The 22404-nt window shown below is 45.7% G+C and overlaps 1 protein-coding gene across 4 annotated transcripts in view; it reads left to right on the top strand.

Annotated features, from left to right (window-relative positions):
- The first annotated feature begins 10467 nt into the window (after positions 1–10467).
- The window catches only part of FYN (FYN proto-oncogene, Src family tyrosine kinase), a 128163-nt gene continuing 116226 nt past the window's right edge, over positions 10468–22404 (top strand). Inside the window, exon 1 of one of the 4 annotated variants that reach the window (XM_032185809.1) lies at positions 10468–10678. The gene's annotated coding sequence lies outside the window, so the exon portion shown is untranslated. The remainder of the gene's footprint in view (positions 10679–22404) is intronic. The other 3 variants (XM_032185807.1, XM_032185806.1, XM_032185810.1) reach the window with 3 other exon arrangements.

Raw genomic sequence — 22404 nt, 5'->3', positions numbered from 1 at the left:
AACCATGTGCCGAGTTTTTGAGGTCCCTGGATGTGATCCCACAGCTGGTCATGGTATAAAGCCCCCTTCTTGGATAATTTTCACTGTACCATTTCTTTTAGCCCCAGCCTTACGAGATAGCACGAATCCTGCTCCTTGTTGTATCACAGCACTTAGCCTACTGTCTACAGAGATAATCTCTCTTTGGCTGATCTGCTTGCTTGGCTGCTTTCCCCTGGGTTTTTGAGGTATTGCAAGACATCAGGTGTACACTTTCCAGGTGCTTGATGCTGAAATATGGACAATATTTTCTCCCCCTGACAATCAATTGCCTTGCACTTCCAGCGCTGTGCTATTTAGTCATTACGTGCTGATACATTTTTGTCTGGATTTATCAATTTAGCACAGTTCTTGGAGGTCTGTGGCTTGCCCACAGCGGCAGGCTTTAGCCCATAGGTGTTTCTCTTTTGTCCTATTTCTTGCTCTCACTGCCAGTGCTGCTTACAGGAGCTAAGTACCGAGGTATATATTCATCTTGACAGCAAGCATTTTCACCAGACTGCTGTTAACACTTTCTGCAGGGAAGATTTCTCCATTCAGGAACAGTTTGACATGTGTTTTCTTTTTTAGCAGCTCCCTTTAATAGAACCATAGCAATTTGAAGCAGTGATTAAGCTTTGTCATTGTAACAGGAGAGCGATGTAGATCTCCCATCCCATGCTAAATCATCTACACAGAGTGGCCAAAAGCAGGGTCAAGGGGAGGGTCAGGGTGTGATCATTGGTCCCAATTTCCACATGGCACAGACTAGCTCGTTTCCACCTATCTCTGGGGTAGTCGCCTATAAAAAAGAAAAGTGTGACCCATCCAAGAGAAGAGGTATCTACAAGACAAGGGACTTGACAATTAAACGGAGCAGACAGCATCCTACCAATGCTCAAGTTCATTTCCACGCTGTCCCTTATTTAAAGCCTGGAGGAACCAAATGCTATATACATTTCATCAGCTTCAGGTTGTTTTTGCACATTCCCAGATGAACCCCCCAACTGTTTACCAGGTCTTTGATATCCCTGGTCATGTCTGCCAAGCAGTGACATCTCCAGGTTTTTGGAGAGACACTTCAGTTTCAGGAGGCGCTCTGAGAAAGCTTCTGGGATCCGAGCACTGTGAGCCAACTGCCTCTGACTACGGTGCTATCTTGTATGCTCAGACTGTCCTGATAATTCAAGCACTCGGCGAATGTGGGTGGGAGCTCTCCTTTGGCATATGCCCAGCTCTACAGAATGATAGATATAAGTGCTTGTTTCATATGGTTTGTTCTCAGATTCCTTTCTGGCACTTCCTTGACAATTGTAAATAATTGGCTTGATTGCTTTCTATGCCTTTCTGCCATCCATTTTTCTAGCAATTTGAGGATCTCATATTTTGGTTCATTTGCTGTACTTTCATGACAGGGATACAAAGTCATCTATGTATATCTAATTCCCTCTTTTCATTGCACGTCTCAAAATTGTAGCATTGCAGTTTCAGCATCATGGAGACTCACTAGCAGTAATTCCTTAAAAATGCTCCCTGGTGATTTAGTGTCATTTTCTACTTGAGTTGCTTTACATCCTCAAACATAATGATGAAACAACTCACAGCAAACACAATCACTGGATATTTTTACTCGGTTTGGGTGTCTCTTGGTTCTGGGGTAATAATGAACTCAGTCCAAAAGCTACCAGCTCTCTCTGCTGCAAGAATTAATACGCCAAACTACAACTCACTAACAACACACTGTGTGGCTGCCTTTTCAGTCACACTGCCATGTTTTTGGATGGCATAAACATTCATCTGTTCTCTGGTGGGATGCAATTGTTATATGTGGTAGTCAAGTTCATGTTTTTTTTTTTTTTTTTTCCCAGAAATCAGAGGCTGTCTGATGCTGGAAAATCAGTAGATATAATGACAACTAGTGTAAAAACAATAATATCAAAGGCCTTTAGAAATTGCCTTTAGACATGGCTGTATTGTTTCTAATGCTATGGTACATAATCCTTGGGAGGTCAGCAAATGCTTGTGAATGACGTGGCAGAAATGTGCAACTTACTGTGCTCCCAGCCAGTTTTCAATCCACTTCCCAAACTCTCTCAGAGCTGATTGTGGCCATGATAAGTGTCAGCTGCTGCCATGTGTTTCCTCGGTGCAGCAGGAAGTTACGAGATACGTGCTGCTGCCAGTAGATCCAATCAATCCCATTTCTATTGTTGACGATAATTACGCCCTTCTTCTGCAAATGGGATCCTAAACGCCATTCCCAACTTTCAGTGCCTACATGAGGCAAGAGTATTGCAGGGGAGCCACCTGACTTACCTGAGTGCTCTTCCCTGTTTGCCACACATGCAAGTGCTTCAGGAACATGTGAGAGGTGTTTTGGGGCAAAGGAAGCTTGATTACCAGCCAACTCCTCTAAGCTCTCAAATGAAAGAAGCACTGAAGCAAAGCAAAGGACAGGCATCTGAAAACAAGGAGCATCCTGCTTGGTAGGTAAGTGTGCAAGGGAAGGGTGCAGTGAAACATTCACGCACTCATGCAGTCACGATACGTAAGGAAAGATGCTTATCCTTCCTGAGTGGGTACAGTCATTCACATGGTGACACACACTACAGCACTCCTGACCTCACCCTTGAGGGACTCCAGGGAATAGTGACGGCAGCCTGCAAGTTATGACATCCTGCCACCATTACAGCACTCCAGTTGGCTTTGTCTGGCTGCATTGTATCCAGGCTACGCTGAGGAAGTCTTTGTAGCTTCACATATTTACTACTGCCTTAGTGTTTGTTTGGCACCCGATGTACTGAGTTTTTTTCTATGTTTGTTTTGTTTGTCAGTTTGTTTGTTTCCATTTGTACCACTGGGCTTGATCTGGGGTAGTTTCCGGTGTTGATTTTTTTGTTTGCTTATTTGTTTTTGATGCCATCTTGTATTTGCGTCACCAGTTATACAGGAGGATTTCATTTTCCATGACTTTGCACTGTGTTAATATTATAAGCCTGCAAAATCTCGGTCTGTTCCTGCCTCCTTGATAAGTCATTTCATAGTTTTTTTTTGTTTGTTTGTTTTTTATCAGTACATTTTAACTCAATGGATTCTTTTTCCACAATTATTGTATTCAAAATCTTCATGCAGGACACTCTTTATTATGCCTCAGATTATTCGTGTTTCCCTTTGCATTTTATTTTTCTCCCTTTTTTATGACTATCCATTTGTTTATTTGCATTCAGATTAGTACATTTTTATCTTTTAATTCCTTTGCTTGGTGGATGGATAATTCTAGTTCTGCTCCACCTTTAACCTCGCATTTACTTGGGAACCTGCACCTTTTCTTTATGCCTCTCCAGCTTTCGTAGGCTTGTTAAGAACAAGTTTTAAAATTCTTGCAGTTAAGTCCTTTAAGATTTGATAATCACATGAATCTTGAACTGTTCAGCAAGATGCTCATCTGTTCCAGTCTTCCAACTGCATGCGCTGAGCAGATACTCTTTCTGGGTACAAGCACTCGTAGACTTTTTTAGGACTTCACCAGGGGACACATCGCTAAGTGCCAAAACCTCTGTTCATCTTACAGCTGCATGTCTGCTGCAGAGTGCTGTGTGGCTGGGTTTATTTTATTTTTTTTCCTCCTTCTGTCTGGCTTCGCTACATCCTGTATCTGTTTTCCATTGCAAGCCAGAGAATATCCACATTATGAGCACAGTCTATCTGCGTAGAGGCAGCTGTGGCGTGGTGCCATGATTATGGCTGTTTCTTTAGTTGAAAGATCCAGAATTTATCCTTAATGATGGATGCAATTACAAATTCCAAGGAAAAAAAAAAAAAAACAAAAATGACCTAGTTAGAAATGAAGCCTATGAGGGTGCACATTCACTCTGATACTGTCAACAATATAGCCAACTCCAGATAGTACAGAAGGTGAGAACCAGGCAAAACGAGGGTGGTGGAACTCAAACCTGCAGCTCCACAAGAGCAGCCCACAGGGATGCAAACGTGACGACTGCCAAGGTGGTGGCTGTTCCATGGGAGAGTCGCGCTGAATCACATCCGTTTGCAGGTGCCAGCAGCGTGGTGCGGGCAAAGAGTATGACGAGCACTCTGCTGGCTTCGATGAGTTCTCCTTGGAGATAACAGCAGCAGGAGAGGCTCCTATCAATAAGCTGAAAGCAAATGAGATTTATTAATCCTTACTTGGAATCCAGTCCACGGTGCATCATTAGAAATAGGGTTAGTGTGAGTAAAGCAGTGCTTCAAGGCCCTAGGCAGAGGACAGGCTGCACTGACGGGGCACTAGAGTGAAGACAGCCTCTGTGAGTGGGAGGAGAAAGGGGTGGATTTGGGAAAGAAGGTGAGCAAGAGGATCTGTGAGAAGGTGGACCTCTGCCTGAAACTGTGGCACAGTGCTCCACTGGCAGCAGAAAGCTGGAAACACGCCGGTGAAACATGCACTTTGTACCTTCCTAATTGCTGACCTACACGGATGATGACAGCCCATTGCTTCTGGGTGGTAACTGCAGCACCCAGGAGGAGGAGTGCAAGCAGCCTAACAACTCTCCCAACCCTCTAATAGGCTCATTAGCATACGTCTCTGCTAATGATACATATGGAACCAGACTACTTCCATATGAAATATCTCTGGGTTACTTTACCATTAAAAATAAATAAATAAATAAATAAAAATCTAAAACCAAAACACTGGGAAACTGCATCAAAAAATAGATTAAAAGAACATTAGAAGTGGAAGGTCAGGCATCCAACAGTTGGGTAATGCCAGAATTTGGGCTCCTTACATAAGTTTATTTAACTTCTTTGAGCGAATATAGTTGTTAGTCACAAGACGGTGGGGCTTTTTCCAAAGAATCAAGACTAATTTGGTGATATAATGGCCAAAAGGATTAAAGAAAAGAAATATTGCTCTCCTCTAATTCAGGATGTGGCAGCCCATAATATTCCCTGTGCAGAAATTTTGTCCCACAGTGGAAATGAAATTATTGAATTTCCTCATGAGCTTCAGCAATACACTCTTCCCAAAATATTTTAATTTTTTTACAAATAGGAATTCATCCTCACACTACACAAGTAAGCAGATATTGTTATCCCCATTTTAGACGCAGGGAATAAAAGCACTAAAATCAGGGTAAAAGTTTTCCCTTGGGTAAAGGGAACCCATATGGGGTGAGCTATACTTAGAAACGTGCATTTCAGACATGAAGAATGCTGTTTTAGTTCTGTCATACGGTGTGGCTTGGAGACAGACGAGACAAGAAAGAGTTTGATTTTTTGGTATTTGGGGATAATTGACTGGAAAGTACATCCTCCTGGGAATCACAAGGTCCTGCATGGGCCTATTTTGGGGGAGACAGAGTATACGTGTGCAATTTATCTGCTATCGGATTAGTCTCTGAGCAAATTAAGAAATTTAAGAATAAACTTGGGCTTTTTGCCCCAGATTTACTCTACCACTGAAAGCCAACCTTCCCAGAGTTCCTCTGGTGCTCAGCACGGGGCTAATATTGATAGCAGAAAAACAATGACGCAACTTTAATTGTATTAACTGTTCTTCATTTCCACAAAATCATGTAATGCAATATACGTGTTGCCTCCTGTATCTTCCAAAAGATACTGTCCCCATAAAAGAATTAATATCTTTCTTGGCTGGATTATGGATGCACTGCTGCTCCCAGTGTTCTTCTCCCACGGGCTCTTCACTGTCATTAAAAATATATATATATTTTTACTGAAAGTCAATACATTTTATGAACTAGCACAGAGAGTTTAAAATGTTTACTTGAGTAATTAAAATGAGACTTTTTTCTGACTTTTCGTAAGTCTGAAAGTTATGAAAAGATGCAGTTAATATTTTAATGTTATTTCTGGATTTCCCTAGGAAACTCCACATCGTTTTTTTTCCCCCCATGTCTGTGTGTAGCCACACAGGCTACAAACACATCCGAACCTCATAAACAGAAACTTAGCTTTCAAAAACTGCATGATCCCATTTGAAGATGTTATTTTTACAGTTTAGCACCTGGTTTGCTGGCTTGGGAAAACGTCTGTGAAGTGTCTGAGGAAACACCTCCTCCAACTTGTGCTTTACAGACATTGTAAGACAATAATACAAAAAGACTGGTATAAACATTCAAGATTAGACTATACAGCAGTAAGGAAGGCCTCTTCTGTTTATTTTTTAAAGATACAGTCGTGATCGAGTCTCCTTTGTCGACCTGCTCTCTATATTATGCAAAATGCAAAGCCCCTGCCAATTCCCTTCCTTCGGTTTGAGTGCATTATTTGCATTATTAGGATTCACGAGGAGGATGAAGAGCTCAGCTCAAACCCTTCCCTTCCACTTCGAGGCTGTTGTTCCTACATCGGAAACGGTGTCCCCAGGGAGCCAGATCTGCCACCTCAACATACCCTTGCAGTAATCAGCAGTGAGTCAGCAGGACCCATTTAGCACTCCCCAGCCGAAGCAACTCTTGAAAACACAGTGGGATGTTTCAGGCAAATACTGTCAGCCTCTTAAAATACTGTAGGCAAGTTCTGATCATTTTTTTTCCCCGCTACTCTGTAATTATTATTATAATATGCTGTACATGGCAGTCTATAGCTGTCTATAGCTGGCAAAATACACACAACCAAAACCAAAACAAATGGTAGTGTTACCGAGTTAATAATGTAAAAAGGGAGGAAGCATAAGAGAATATATGAAATGGTGAAGCTGACTAGTGATCTCTTAGTCTATTTGTGATCAGTGCATTGTTCTGAATGAGGAATTTGAAGATAACATTTGGTTATCCTTCTGAAAGGTAGCACCAATCAAAAAGTTCATGAAAAAAAAAAAAAGACACTGTAAAATTAAACACTCTTTGGAGATCTCTTTAAATTTCTTATATTCTCATTTTTTCAAATTACAGCTTGGAAGAATCCACAGAGTAATGCTCTTAAAAAAAAAAGTGTTTTGCTCTTGGTGCAGCCTGGCTTTACAAACAGGAGTTTGAAACATCCAAGAGAACTGAACTGATGTCCTGTGTAGTTCTTCAAAAGGGCTACCTTTACATCTCCCTGCTATTACAAATTTCAGCATGCTTTACTTCTCAGAATATTACATTTCAGACAATTTGGGGCTATCGTTCATTCAGCATAGATTCACACCTATTCCTGATTTCTTGTTCATTGAGAAGTCTTCCAGGCAGCAATGCAATAGTGTCTCATTTTGTGACTATTGTACCACGCTCCCAGGAGCTAAATTAATAACACGAGTAAATCTTAATGAGGCTCCATGATTTTCATGTCGCTCAACTGCAAAAATGGCATGGGGTTTTCTTACTCTGCAAGAAGACAGGAGCACAGAATGGGAAGGAAAAGGGAAAATCCTGATACATTATTTATTACAAATAACTATTTCCAGAACTAAGATCTTGACATTATTTTTCATGTTTTCTATACAGGCTGATGAAGAAGAAGCATTTTAGTGGACATTATTTGAAAATTTTACTGATGAAGTGTTTGAAGGTGAGTCTGGAGAAAGGAGAAAGTAGTTTGGAATGAGGAGAAAGGTCACTTGAAGGAAGGTGTCCCCAGGGAGCCAGCAGCATTACAGGCTCTAAGCTAAGATGGTTATAAAATTTGAGGAAGAGAAGTGTAAAAAGCCTCTTCTGTACTTCTCTAAGTACATTTAATTATTTCTTTTGTTTATCTGGGAGGCTGCCTGTCAGATTTTCCAGGTGATTCCTGAAGGCAGGCACTGACATCATCAGAACAGGGTGGTGAAGGCCAAAGAACATAACTTCAGGAAGAACTGCTGTGTGCAAGAGATGGCTTCACCCACTTAGGAGGCAATGCTCCAGCACATCTAACCTCTGCCACGGGTCCACGGGAACTCCCAGCAACTCTCCTAGTCTTTATGATCCTAAAGAAATTGCAGCTTCCCTAAAGGGGAAACCCAAGGCTTCCTCCCATGCTTCCAACTACCAGGACTTGCTTTCTGACTCTACACCTCATTCATTCCTCTTCAGCTGTACTAGCTCAGAGCGTCAGACTTTCTACTACGGCATGCTGCCAAGCCAGTTTATCTGCCCCGGCTTCCAGCGGCTCTGTGGCTGATGTATGATATTGTTTTGGTCTGCCTTCATTGATCAGTTGGTTACTGTCTGGTTTGGCTCAAAAAAGAGTGGCTGTTCTTTTTCTCTTTTTTCTCCTTTGTGCCATTCTGCTTTTCATTGGCAAGAGCACCCATAGTTTTGGACACATATTGTTTTTTCTCACTTGCTTGATTATAAATTAAGTACATTTTTTTTTTCCTGTATCTCTTGCAGGAAGAACATCTGGTTCTTTGATTAATTTCCCGGATGCCTATGATCACACAAATATAAACATCTATTGACTTGTGGGGAGTTAAGATTACTCATGACTTTGTTAAAAAGGATAAATTTGGGGCATGCAAAAATGCACCTTTTTGTAAAAACAGGCACTTATATATATATATATAGAAGAGCCTGGGATATCGAAGCACCATTTGCAGTCCTGATAGTCTCCAAGCTGCAAGCCCGTAATTCTGCTCTCCCTTCATACTCTGCTGAGGCTGGTCTCTGGTCAGAGGCTGTGCACTTCCAGAGCTGCTGCTGCTGCTTCTGGCCTGGTGGATGAATCCCAAGCACTTCAGAGACGACGGGATCGGGATTCCAGGACAAGGTGAGCCAGACCACTCTACTCTACTCATGTCAGTACCCACCAGGATGCAAAGCAAAAACTGGTTTTTCAATTGACCTGTACATTTTTGCTCCTGTGCTGTTTGTACCTTCTATATGATAAAATATAAAAAGTATATCACTGTACATGGAAAGACTAAAAATTTTTAGGGAAACTGAAAATAAGCTGCCCAAGAGCCCGAAAATTATGCTTGCTTTTACATCTATAATCAGATTTAAAATAAAATTACTTGAGTAACACTTTCTTTTGCAGTTCCCACCCTAATATGAATTAGTGGGATAAACTCTTTAGGGTCCTGAAACGTTACGGTCAAGAGTCACCTACACAACTTTCACTGTCACCTACACAGGCAGGTGAAATGTTTTTGCTGTGAACACACGGCTATGTGTGTACTGATAGAAAACAAGGTTACACTTGAACATATATACATATAAAACTGTAAGAAATCAAGAAACATCAAGAAATCAAGTCATCAGGATGAAATTATTCTCTGGGTTAATTATGAGCAGACAAAAATGAAATCTGGGGAAGAGAGAAAGGTAAACCTTATTTATTGGATATTTCCATTATAGATCTCTTTCCTAATTCAAGCTGTTTTATTAAGCTTCTGTTTGCATCCGTACTTTACATGTGTTCTTGCTGAAGGCTAAAATATGATGTTTTTTTCAGTGCTAAGGCAAAAGAGTTCTCCAAACCCTGGGAGATGAGTGACAGAGAGATGTGCCAATCTGCCAACACCGGAGCATCCAAGGTCACATGCAGGGCTGTGTTTAGAGAAGGCGCCTGAAGCTGGAGCACATGGCTCTCGGTGGACACAAACACCTTGAGCAACGCCGGGAGGAGTCACGGCATCGCCGAGGACAGGGAGGGAACAAAGTGTACGGACACCTTGCCCTGCTACCTGCCTGTGGAGCAAGGCGTACTGCGACTCGAGGGCAGCAAAGCCTGCGTGTGTTGGACACTGTGCAAGGCTCCGGCGACGGCTTCTGGCTGTGGTGAGGAGCCAGTGGTCGCATCTCCTTGAGGATGGCCATGGCGAGGTCGCAGCAACGCCCAGCGTGGCCACCTGAAACGCTCAGCACCTAGCACAGAACCAGAGACCTTGAGAGCCTCCACACGCTTCGTTTCTCCGCTCCCTTCCCACCCGCTACCACCGATTCCAAGAATTATGGATACCAGGTGAGGTATTAGGAAGAACTGCTTCACTGAAAGGGTTGTTGGGCACTGGGAAGCGGTGGAGCCACCATCCCCGGGGGTCTTTAGGAGATGTGTAGATGCAGAGCTCGGTGATAGGGGTTAGTGGAGGGCTGGTTAGGGGTTGGACAGGGTGATCGTGGAGGTCTCCTCCAACCTAGGTGATTCTGTGACTAAACCCAGCCTCCCTGAGGCTGCTCTCCCCACCAGGGCAGGCTGCATCCCTCAGCCCCTCCATCCCCGGGCATCCCCCCCGACCCCCACCAGCCGGTGCGGAGATGGCGGCGCTGCGCTGCGCGCCCCCCTCCCACACCCAGCGGGCGCTGAGGCGCGGCCTCGCTCTCCCCGCCCTCCCCTCCCTTTCGCCCAATGGGAGCAGCGGCAGCCGCGGGCCGCGCTCTCCCATAGGCCGGCGGCGCTGCCACTCTCGCTCCGCCCCCGCGGCGGGGCGCGGCGGGCGGGGGAGGCGGCGGGGCGGCTGCGCCATCTGTCAGCAGCCCCGGCGGGAGGGGAGCGCCCGGGCGGAGCCGGCACCGGCAGCGGCACCGGCACCGACAGCGGCACCGACAGCGGAGCGGAGCGGGGACAGCGCGGCTCCCACCCCCCCGCCCAGCCCCGAGAGCCCCGTCCCGGTGCTCGGTGGGCTCCGCCCGGCTGTGCACCGCTCTGCGCAGCGCTAGCGGGAGCCGCCGCCACCGCCCGCGGACAGGGGGCAGCGGGGAGCGGGGCGAGGAGGATGGGAGCGGAGCCGCCGCAGGTAAGAGAGGGAGGAGGAGGAGGAGGAGGAGGAGGAGGAGGAGGAGGAGGAGGAGGTGGTGGGGGTGATGCTGCGGCGCGGGGCTTCCTTTGTGCGCCCAGCCGCGGGGGGACCCCTGCCCGCAGCCCCCGGCATCGCCGCTTCGATCCCCACCACCCCCCCCCCAGCACCCAGCACGAAATAAAAGGCTGCGGGGCCGGGAGGAGGGCGCTGGGGACGCCTCGGGGACCTTGTCGCTTTTCCTCGCTGTGTGCGAGCTCCGTGACTCCCACATCCTGCCGTCCAGCCTCCCCGCGGCTGGCAGCCAGCAGCCCCTCCGCACAGGCGCATCGCGGGCTCGGGGGGTTTTGTCCCCCCAGTGTCTGTGGCGTGCTGTGGCCGAAGCCCAGGACGATTGTAGGTGACAAACCCGTGTGTTGGTGGAAGCCCTTTTCATTCAGGTTGACTCGTCTGGTCTCCCCAAAGAGGAGCGGTGAGCAGGAGGGATGCCACCGGCTCGAAATGCAGAGGATGTGAGTCCCACCCGCGGGACCCCTGCGGCTCCCCTGAGCCCGTCTCCTGGCCGCGTGGGCTCATCGCACCGCAAGGCAGTGGGAACGCTGCAGCGGGCTTCAAACAAAGTTCTGCGAGCGAACAAAGGAAGCCCCAGGAAGAATATCAGAGTGGGAAGGGAAGGAAGCGCCTCCAACTATTCGGTTGTATCCATTTCAGCCACAGCTGGGCCCAGTGGGAAGCTCGGGGAGGGAGAGAAGCCACTCTTTGTTCGTTTCTCAAGTTGAGTGCTCGCTTCGTATCTCTAAAGAGGCAGATTGATACCGTGCCCCAGCGAGGCGGGAGGCAGGCAGCGTGTTGGTGTACGTGCTCAGCAAGCTGGTAGCACGCGGTGGATGTCAGTAGGTCCACGACTTCTCAAACTTCTTAATGAAAAAAAAAAAAAAAAAAAAGGGAATTCAGGGGGAACAATGGGTTCCTTCTTGACTCCCTTTTCCTCACAAAGCTGTGATTTGATGAAGAAGAGAAAGCAATGTCAATTCATTCCTTCAAAATTCGTATTTCATTGGTAGTGGGTGACGGATTTCTCTTACTTTGTTGGAAGTTTCAGGTGACTCATGGGTTTGCCTGCAAGCCTGCTTCTTTTCCACCTCCAATAAATTAGTGCCTCATCTGAAAGGTTCATCTTTGGCGAGAATAAGAATTTCCCCTGTGAGGTTGTCTAAATGCAGGCTGCTGGCTTTGGTGTTTTGTGGTTTATGCTTCGGGCACATTGTTTCAGAAATTCCACGTTACCTGCTGGGGGAAGGTGTAGTGGCATGAAATGTCAGTGAAGTATAAAGCCGTGAACTGGCTTCTCTGGGAGTTGTTTTGATGTTGCTTAAATACACGTCTTCAGTGAATGGTAAACAACTGTGGCGTGTGGACGTGGCCATCAGCGTAAGACAGAAGAGAGGAAGGTGGTTGCTTATCAACCCCTTTCATTCTAGGAGTCTCTGAAAGTCAGGACCCATTGACAAACTTCTGTTTCGTTTGAGTAAGAAAGCCAAAGCATTGCTGAGGAGTTGTTGTGAAATCTATGGTATGTCAAAAATAACTCTGCGTGAAACGCCTGAGTAGTGTTATCCAAAACGCATGGGTGGAGTTGGACACGGGAAGGACTTGGGAATTAGACTGAATATGCTAATCTGGCCGTGGTGTGGTCTGTGGCACGTTCATGGGGCAATACAGCTGTGGTGAGACGCATGAGAGCTGTCCGGTGCCTCTGTGGGGATGTCGCGTTGTGACGTGATCCATCTGTGGCATCACGCATTTGGTTATGGTAACGAAGACGTGGAGTTGTTTGCTATCTTATGCCTCATTAGTGATACTTAGCCAGTAATCTTCCCGGCGCTGCCTTCCCGCGTCAGAGGGCTTTAACTGCAGGGAGGGAATGTGTTGCGTGCTTGTGTTTTCCCTTCCTCGAGCTCTCTCCGGTAGGCATTAATATTCGATCCAAACTTGTTTGGTACAGTTCTGCCCAAGTCGGCCTGGGTGGTATTTGAATGGCTAATAATGGAATTCGTTTCTGTCATGGCCAGCGCTTTGTAATTTGCTTTATGGGCAGGTCCGCTCTGACAGCGTGTGTTGGCAAAGTGACCTTCAAGAGGAAGAAAATTAATAACTCTTTACCCTTTCCCACCCCTGCAGCTCCCACACAAGTGTCTTCACAAGTAATTTCGGCCCATTACTCCCCAAACAGGACTTGAACCAGACAAATCTAATTCACCCGAGCAGTCTCATTGAAATCTAGCAATTAAGGACTCCTTTGGTGACAAAAGGCCTGCAGATCTGTGTAGTGCGAGTCAGCGATTTGCTTTGAGTGAAAGCCACAAGAGGATTCGTGTGCTTCAGTGCGGAGCATCATGAGATGAGGCCTTGCTGCAAGGGTGTTTGCAAGCCCCGTGGACTTTGGCATCCCCGAGCGTGGGATGTGGATGCTCGCTACGTGCTGTTGGACATCGTGCAAGCACCTCCGAGTCACCGGGGTGCCGAGGGAGATGCTGGCTGGGCCACCCCGACCAAAACACCTCAGGGAGAGGGGAAGCTTCAGTGCTGCATCTGCCTGCTGGGTTATCTCGCTTTGCACAGCAGCAGCTTGCCCTTAAAATTTAAAAACCCCAGTCTGCTTTTGATAAGATGGCTGAAAAGCCACCAGCAACGAAAAACCACTTGAAATGTCAATAGGTGGCAAACGTGCGGATGTAGGAGGAGGATTTTGAGCATTCGCATCCCCTCGCAGGTTTTGCCCTTAGTGCCTGACTTCCTCCTAGACCGAGAGTTGTCAGGATGAGAGGTGCAGGGCGTTAGATGTTGTGCTGCCTCTGAGCCGTGTACCCCGCTCCTGGAGGATCAGAGCGTGGAGCCTGAGAGCTCAGCATCACTCCTTAAGGGCCGGTTTGATTTCAGGCAGGTAAGCAGGCTGCTGGTGGTAAAGAGAGTGGTAAAAGCTACTGTGGGAGATGTCCTTGAGCTGTGAAACCAGAGACCAGCTTGACCTCACGGAAATTTGCAGCCAAGGAGAAGTGCCCCGTTGTTCTCCTTACAATCGGCTGCAGGAAAACAGTGACATTTTGTAAAGAGCTTTCAGAACTTTCCTTCACTTGGAACTGGGACAAAGCCCGACGATATCAACACTTCCACTGAAGGAAATGAAAAAATGAGATTAATTCAAGTCAACCAAAACATGCCACCTCATCATGCCTCTGACTGCTTTGAGCTGTAACTCCTTCGGAAATAAAGGATTACAGCTCAAAATACGTGCAACTGTTTGGAGTAAAATAAAACCATTGACACTATGACTTTTTATTGAAGATTCCAATTAAATAAAACATAAAATTACATAAAATTAGCAAAATGACTTCTAGATGTGGCTAGAACTGAGTAGTCTTGCAGGGAATGACTGTCAGATTTTTCCTGACTAGTTCACCATGCACCTGAGTGAATATTTTTCACCTGAAAAAGCCATCCAAAAGCTAGCCTTGCACTATCAGCTGATGGGAATGAGATGGCTTGAGTGCAGTCAGCTCGTTACAGAAAGTCAATCTTACTTTGTTGCCCTTCCCAAAATGGCTCTACTGATGTGCTTGTGGCAATGTGAGACAGGGAGAGGTTACCCCAGGTTTTCCAGATGAGCTTCTGCCGGTTCAAGGAAGCCTTGCACCTCTGGAGGCTGTTTGTTTTTCTATGCTATAATTTTCCAGAGCATCTCTAAGTCGTAAATCCGACTTGCTTAAGCCGGTGGCCTAAATTCTTAGTGCAAGTTAGTTGGTGCTCTTCATGTTGAGACATACAAGGGGCTATACAAGGCAGCTGTGATGTGTCAATGACTTGGTGGGATCAAAGAGGGTGGGTGGCAAGTGTTTCACACCACTTAAACTCACAGATAACTTTTGTTTTAACGATTTGGGGAGGAGTAGGGAGGAAACCTCAAATGGTTGGCTAGGCTTGGTTGAAATACTTCCTCTGTTTGCCATTGGCCTTTTCCTCTCGGTTCCAGTTTTCCCTCTTTAACAGATTTGACTGAAATAATCCTTAAGCTTTGGTGTACTTCAGGATGAAAGCATTATTGCCAATTAATTCATACCTTGTCAGGCATCGCTTTGGTAGATGAAGCTATACAGAAAAGTTAAACAGGATATGATAGTGAAAAATAATATTAAATACCCATTCAGATATTTTTTTTAAAGAACTTCTCTGTTTTACAAGAGCTCTCTAATGAGTGTCTCTGGTTGTTCCTAGCATTGTTCTTCTTTAAACTTTGTAATTTTTTTTTACTAGTTTACTTTTTTTTTTTTTTTTTTTTAACAAATAGATCTCATCATTCATTTGAAGCACGCTCATTGTGCTCATAAAGACCTTGCAACCCCCTTATCACAGAGCAGCCCGCGTGGGGAAGAACGCCTTGTGCAACTTGCATCTCCGACTTGCAGCTGTAGCAGTTAGGAAGGTTTTCCTGGCGTGACTTCGGGCCATCACACTGTTCCTATCGTGGCTCCTGATGTTGGTGTACAGTTGAGTATTGAGTTATATATATATTTTTACAAATATGTTGGTTTTTCTTCCCTTTTTTGCCTGGTCTTTAAACTGCAAAATTGCCTTGGGAGTTATAAATGAAGGAGGAGATGCTCTCACTCAGAATAACTTGGAAGCCCTGCTGCTATCCAGCCTGAAAGCTCCCCCAGCCAGAAGCTTGGGGCCGTCACTGAGACACACAGTACCAGCACTCACAGACTGCCTCTAGCTCTTTTTAGCCTGCACAAAACTTCACCACCCTGCTAAAAAGGACAGTAGCTATCTGTATCAACCAACATCCTGCTGCTGTCAGGGCTGGCTTGGCTGTGGCCTTCCCCTGAAACATACAGCAGCACTTGTCTGCTACTTTTTAACTCCTGGGTTTGTATCAGTTCCACACAGAAGTATTTTTCTCCTCCTGGGACAACTTCATTCCATACCTGGTCATCTCTTACTCCTGACCAGACGATTGCAGGGTGGAGCTGGTTGCATCCCATAGCCAGGTGCTGTTCCCCCAGGGGAGGAGAGCAGGGGTAGGAGAAAGCAGCTCTCACCCCACTGAAGGACAGAGTATTTGTTTGTTGCTCAGATTGGGTTTTTCTTTGTGGGCAGCCTCTTGCTAGGAAGCAACGATGCATTTTTCCAGGAAAAATGCAGCGCTGTGACTTGGAATGAAACCCTCTATTTTTTGGAGTTGGATCTTGGACTGTTTTGTGCCTTAAACTGTATGAGAGGCCCGTGTTTGTTTTTAGTGGTGAGGCTAATGGTGTTCTGTTGGTTTCTTTTTTTATGGTGAGGTTAATGACCTCTTGCATGTTTATAGACCTCCCTGTGGACAGATCCTTGTGCACGCTGTTGCTGTATGCTGAGTGTTTGGAAAGGGGCAGGTCTGAATCCTGTGCTCTTGGAGCTAATAACCATGTGCTGGCATCTGGGAGAAGATGACAGGAGCAGTATTTGGTCACTGCAAGCTTTTTTTTTCTTTCTACCCTCTCCCACTTTCTTGCAATGTCCTTTGCTTTCCCTATTGATCACTTATTTTCTCCTTCAGAAAACAAGTTAAGAGCTTGAAGTTGCTTGGGACACTGTTTCCCAGTCGCATTTACTGTGCCCTTGCACAAGTGGTTAACAGCAGTCACTAACAAGATTTCAGAGGGAGCCACCTCCCCACCTCACGTTCAGTAAGATTGTTCTCTGAAGACCAGCAAAAATGCCTCTCTTCCTTCCTGGAAAGTAAATGAGAATTCCTAAACTTCTTTCTGGAGTTTGGATATAAGTAGCAATAGATGGCATTTCTGGTTGTTGTCACCCCAAGCAGCATTTGAATTGGTGATTTCTGTAAGAAAGGTCCCAGATCCCATTTTCAAATACACTGATAATGTTTTGCTGGTGTCACTCCTAAGGAAGGAATAAAACTATTTAAATAATCCTTTTAATAGCCCACTCTGATGCCTTTCATAACTATCATGTAAAGCATCCAGCTGAATATGCAGCCCTTTAATCGCAAATATCAAGTTTTCCAGGTGTCTGTGAATGGTCAGTGACCTTATATTCACAAGACCTGATACGTTGGACTGGTGAGGAGGAATAGCGACTGGATTTTGGATTTTCCTTGTAATTCACAGAAGGTCGGTGTACAACAGATGGCTAACTGAAGAATCAGATATAACTCTCAGTGTAAGAGTGTGCTCTCAAAAATGTGTGTAGTGTTGGCTCTAATTTATTTTGAGCACCGCTCTTGGAGTTTTCCTTCTGTAGGAAATGTAATGAACCCAAAGGTTTGGCTGAGAGGAGAGCCACCGAATGATGTAGCACTGTGGAGGAAATGTCTTTTAAATCTGAAGGTCACAAATTACCTCGTGTGCATTGGGGGAGGTAGGAGACAGGCACTGACTGTCTTTCTTGCTTAGGGCAGCATTACTGCCACGCTTCAAAACTGCAGAACTTGTTGTCCCAATGTTGAAGTGGGGCTGCCAAAAATGAACAAATACGGCTGGGGACACAGTGCGTAAGGAGGCTGTGTGCCTCTTCCTCCTGCCCAGTCATTGCAGGCAGAACAGCAAGAGCATCGATGGCTTTGCACTGCCGGATGACTCGACGTTCAGAGCGATTTGCTGCCACTCTTCTGAGAGGTTAAAAACCATTTTCCTTCTACAGGCTTTTTTTTTTTTTAAGTTGTGGGCTTCCTTTAGCATCAGTGTGATTCAGTGACTTCAAGGGTGAGGTGACCTTGTCTTCGCTCTTGCTATGTTTTTAGCAAGCGTTGATTTGAACTGTTGAAAGGTTAGGCTGGTTGGCTGCTTTTTTGTTTTGTTTTTCTCCCCCATGCTAAATAATTAGTTCTGCTTTATGAAGCCGACTGTATGGCTGTAGATGTTGAACAAGCCGGTGAAATTTTGCTTTTGTGGTCAACTCTCACTATTTGCCTTGTAAGCTTGTGTCTTAGTTAGACCAGTTGCTGTCTGCTAGAGCTAGCGTGGCACAGCAGGACGTGCTGAGAATAATCTTGAGCTGGATGTGAAGGCTAGATCAAAAAAAAAAAGCATTGCTTTCTTTGTACTTCCCAGGGCAGGGTTGGATGCACATCCACATTGCTGCAGTTGTGAACAGTGGGTGAGAACCAGGGTATCCCCAGCAGTCCAGGAGCAGAACCACAGTGATGTGCCTGCACCATGTCCAGGGCCCCAGAGACTGGGTGCTAGGTACTGTGAGTGAACCTACACAGCATGGTCTGGTGCTGGAGAGGCTGCACTTGGCTTGGTTTTGACACAGAAAAGAAGAGGCATGAGAGAAATGACCTGAAAGAGTGGATTAACTAGATAAATGTTCATTTTCACAGCACCCAGGATTGCTTGTCTCAGATTTAGTTTTGAAGTGTTAATACATTTCTATGGATATCTTGGTGTAACCAGACTATTGTTAACACCCTCTTCCTACAGAGAAATATCACAGATCTCGAGATAATGCAGGTATAAACAACTGTACAAACAAAATAAGGTCTGTATTTGGCAATAAGGTGGTCACCCCAAACTGCAACATGAGTTTCTTCCATAATCAGCGGTATGTTGTCACTCGAGCATAATTTCTGAGAAAATATCTTGAAAATGACAGTGAAACCGCACTGTGTAGATTTGCTTTGTGATTGTTGGTATGGGAACTTGCTCAGCTGCCTATCATGACAAGTGTGTAGCTTTGGACTCCGATATCATGCTTTGAACCTAGGGAAGAAAAAATAAAAATAAAAACACCCAAAGCGTTGTTCCATTTTAAGGGAACTATCACCTGCAGTTGTTTTTTGTTCTTGTTTTTTCTTCCTGCAATCATATTGTAACAGCTTCTTTGTGACTGAGCTCTCTAGAGCTAACAGACTTGTCTGCTAAAATTACTTTTTAATAGTTCTTCTATTAAACTACTTCTTAATAGTCCTTCCAGCTCCTCTGAGAAGTGTTATTCTTCCGTTTAAAATTTAATCACTGAAGAGTTGAGGCTTTGGGAACCTCTGGAAAACATCTCCCTTCACAGAACAGGGCTGGCCTCAAGGCTGGCTCTGACGGAGGGGTTGGTGCCTCATCCTTCTGAGCATCTCCAGGGGCGGAGGTTACACGGCCTCTCTGGGCAGCACATTCAAGGGCACAATCCCTCTCATTGTGAACATCTTTCCTTACTCTCCAGCAGGAATTTCCCCCGGTGCCACTCAACTCTGTTGTTCCTTGTCACTTCATGTGTGCCTCTAAGAAGAATCCGGCCTCAGCTTCTCCTCCACTGCCTGCTGGGCGTTTGGACAGAGATGCTGCCTCCATCTCTCAGCCTGCTCTGTCTCAGACCGTGCAAACCCAGCTCCCCCCAGCTGTCCTCACCCACCAAATGCTCCAGTATCCTGCTGGCCATCCACTGGACCTGCTTGAGTGTGGACCTGCTTGAGTGCATCCAGCTTTCTCTTCCCAGTGTTCCCCAACCCAGACCGAGCGCTCCAGATGTGGTCTCACAGGCACTGCACAGGGGGAATAATTACCTCCTTCCACCTGCCACCTAATTAAGAGGCTTATTTTGAGCCAGATCTTCAGCTGCTGCCTCCTTTCCCTTGCTGAGGAGCTGTATCAGCGGAGTGCTTGTAGGCTTCTTGTCACCTCAGAGCTGGAACTGAGACAGGGCCTTGCTCGAATGAAACGAAGCAGATAACCCAGCCAGTGTTTACGTACACAGACCTGTAACATTTTCCATTGCCCTGTAGTGAGTTCTTCACGCTGCATGCAGCAGTATAACCTGCAGCAATGAGATGTTATTGCCTTGATTATTTTAGTAAAACGGTGAGGAAAATGCATAGTAAACACCACACAACCAACTGAATTTACGCAGTGTGTCTGTTTTTCCTCGCAGCGCCTTAGCTACGAGACAAGTTACCTTCTTGAATGTTTGCTAACAAATATGAGGACTGAAGTAACAGATGTGCCACCCAGATGAGCCTCGTGGGAGCTGGGGCCCAACAACACCTGCTTATAGCTGTAGTAAATCCAGAAGGGGTTTCTTACCCACTGGGTTTCTGAGACCTAGGCATTGCGTGCTGCATTGTTATTGGTGCCTGAAGTACCTGTGACTAGCTAGAGTCTGTGCTTTTTAAATGTTTCATCATCTCTGTTTGATTTTTTTTTTAATGTATGTTTTTAAACACACACAAAATGAAAATGTTATGATGAACTGTTTAAGTACTTGCATGTATGTTTGCTTGGAGGGAGGAAAAAAAAAAGGCAAAGCAGTCGGAATAACAGAGAAACCCACAACCACCACCAAACCCGTGTGTGTGGGATTTGTCCTGCACTTGCTGTTGCTTTGAGGTGTGTGTGGCTCGCAGCACTTGGCTCAGAAGTTGTCTTGCTGTGGTGTGCATACGCATGCTTTAATGTAATGCAAGCTCTTAGTTCAGGAAATTCTGGCTCCCTAAAAGCTGTGGAAGCCTCTCTTTCTATTTCGGCTGTTGCTGCCACTGTGTTTACTTTTTTTTTTTTTTTTTAAATATTTTTACTACCTCCATGGCACTGGCTGTGGCAGTCAGGCCTCCAGCACAAGAGAGAAATAGGCCTGTTGGAGCAAGCCTAGAGGAGGGCCACAGGGATGATCAAGAAGCTGGAGCACCTCTACTATGAGGACAGGCTGAGAGATTTGGTGTTGTTCAGCCTTTAGAAGAGAAGGCTCCAAGGAGGCCTTGTAGTGGCCTGCCAGTACCTAAAGGGGGCCTACAGGGAAGCTGGGGCGGGACTCTTTGTCAGGGAGTGTGGTGATATGACAAGGGGAGATGGCTTAAAACTGAAAGAGGATAGGATTAGAAGAGATGTTAGGAGGAAATTCTTCACTCAGAGGGTGGTGAGGCCCTGGCACAGGCTGCCCAGAGAAGCTGTGGATGCCCCATCCCTGGAGGTGCTCAAGACCAGGCTGGATGGGGCTTTGGGCAGCCTGGGCTGGTGGGAGGTGTCCCTGCCATGGCAGGGGGGTGGAATTAGGTGGTCTCAAACCCAAACTATGGTCTTCCAACCCAAACCATTCAGTGATTCTGTCTCTTTTTTGCACATTTTTCCCATAGCCCTGCTTGCAGCGATCCTGCCCTCATGCCTGTTTACCTCAGCCTTCTCTGTCGCTTACCTCTCTTTCATTACCCTCGGATCACGCCACCGAGCTGTTTATCCTCAAACTAATAGATGCCTTGAATACTCCGATCACAATGCTGCAGAACTGCTTATACTCACGGCGATTAAAAAATAAAAAGTGGATTATTTTTTGCCCTACCCCAGAGAATTAGTTTTATATTTTTACTCCATACAGTTGTCACTGTAGGTTACATTGAATAGGACTCAGAGGTGACTAAGAAGCCCCTTTTAGTATGGCAATGAGCCTTACATACCGTAGCTTGTTCGGGTTATCCAGGCATCGTTGTGCAGCAGAAGAACAGCATGAGGTAGCTATATGCCAAGCTGAGGCTTATTACTGACCAGATCCTTGTATTCTGTGGTGAAATGGGGAGTTTTGCCTGTAGGCTGTAATAAATGGCCCCTCCTGGACCCTTCAGAAACCTGTGTCTTCCTCAGAGCCCGTGAGCAGTGCTGGAGAACATCTTTGTGGCTGCTCAGGTGTGGTCGGCTGTCTCAGGAGGGTGCGTGCTCCTTCAAGAACAGAAAAGCCTCTTCTATTTATTTGCTTTCCTTGAGCCAGAAATTAGGGCGGCTTTGTGCCATATGCAAGCTCCCGTGGGGGAAGATGCTGAGAGTTTAAAGTGTTTCAGATTTTTGTTCCAGATTTGACTGAATTCGCCTGAGAAGCTCACGAGCTTTCTGGTGTTCAGCGGCAGCTTGAGTAAAATAGTTTCAGTGGGAAGATGAGGGGGATGCATATCAGCTTGTAGTTAATATTTGTTTAAGCGGATTATGCAAAACAATTTAGGTTATTGTTAGCAAACTAGAGAAGTTGCGAAAGATGTCCTTCTCTGATGAGTATAAAATACATTCTCTTGGTAGAAACCCTGGGAGATAAGGCACCAGCACCCAGCACAGGAGGTTAATACCCACTCCAGATAATGCCAGCGCCTACAGTCTCCCGCATCCCATCCCTGAACACTCATTTGAGTAAAATCTGGGTGGTGACGGGACTGGAACCAAGTGTTGCCAACCCCAAGCATTTAAATATTTTGGTGGTTTTGGAGAGGAGGAAGAACAGGCTGGAGCTGGGAGCTTCCCAATGGTACAACCAACAGCACTGGACAGGAGGCTGTGCTCACATCCAGGCTGGGGGTAGCTGCCACTGAGCATCTCAAATGCTGCTGCTTCCTACAGAATACGTGTGTTTGTGCTCTCGTTAACACCTTCTAATTAAATCTAAGATATTCAAATCAGGCTGGAGTTGAGTTCCACCAGCGTGACTCAGGTATTTTTCATATGTGCCTGATACATACATTTTCACTGGGCTGTCTGGAGTTGTTAGTGTTGAGCTGGGGCTAACTCCTGCTGTTAGGAAATTGCTGGTGCGTAGACTGGTGGAATAGAGGTTGATCCTTAAAATATTCTGTTTTTTTCTTTTGTTAATGTTGGCAGGTGTTTCCAAACAACACACTGACTTCTTTGTATATTGTGTTTAATCTCTCTGGAGAAAAAATAAAGAAGAAACATAGCAAAGGTCTCTATAAAAGGAATGGCGAG

This window comes from Aythya fuligula, chromosome 3 (assembly GCF_009819795.1).
Source record: "Aythya fuligula isolate bAytFul2 chromosome 3, bAytFul2.pri, whole genome shotgun sequence".
NCBI classification, from domain to species: domain Eukaryota; kingdom Metazoa; phylum Chordata; class Aves; order Anseriformes; family Anatidae; genus Aythya; species Aythya fuligula.
The sequence above is the reverse complement of the archived record's forward strand: the minus strand, read 5'-3'. Positions and strand labels throughout refer to the sequence as shown.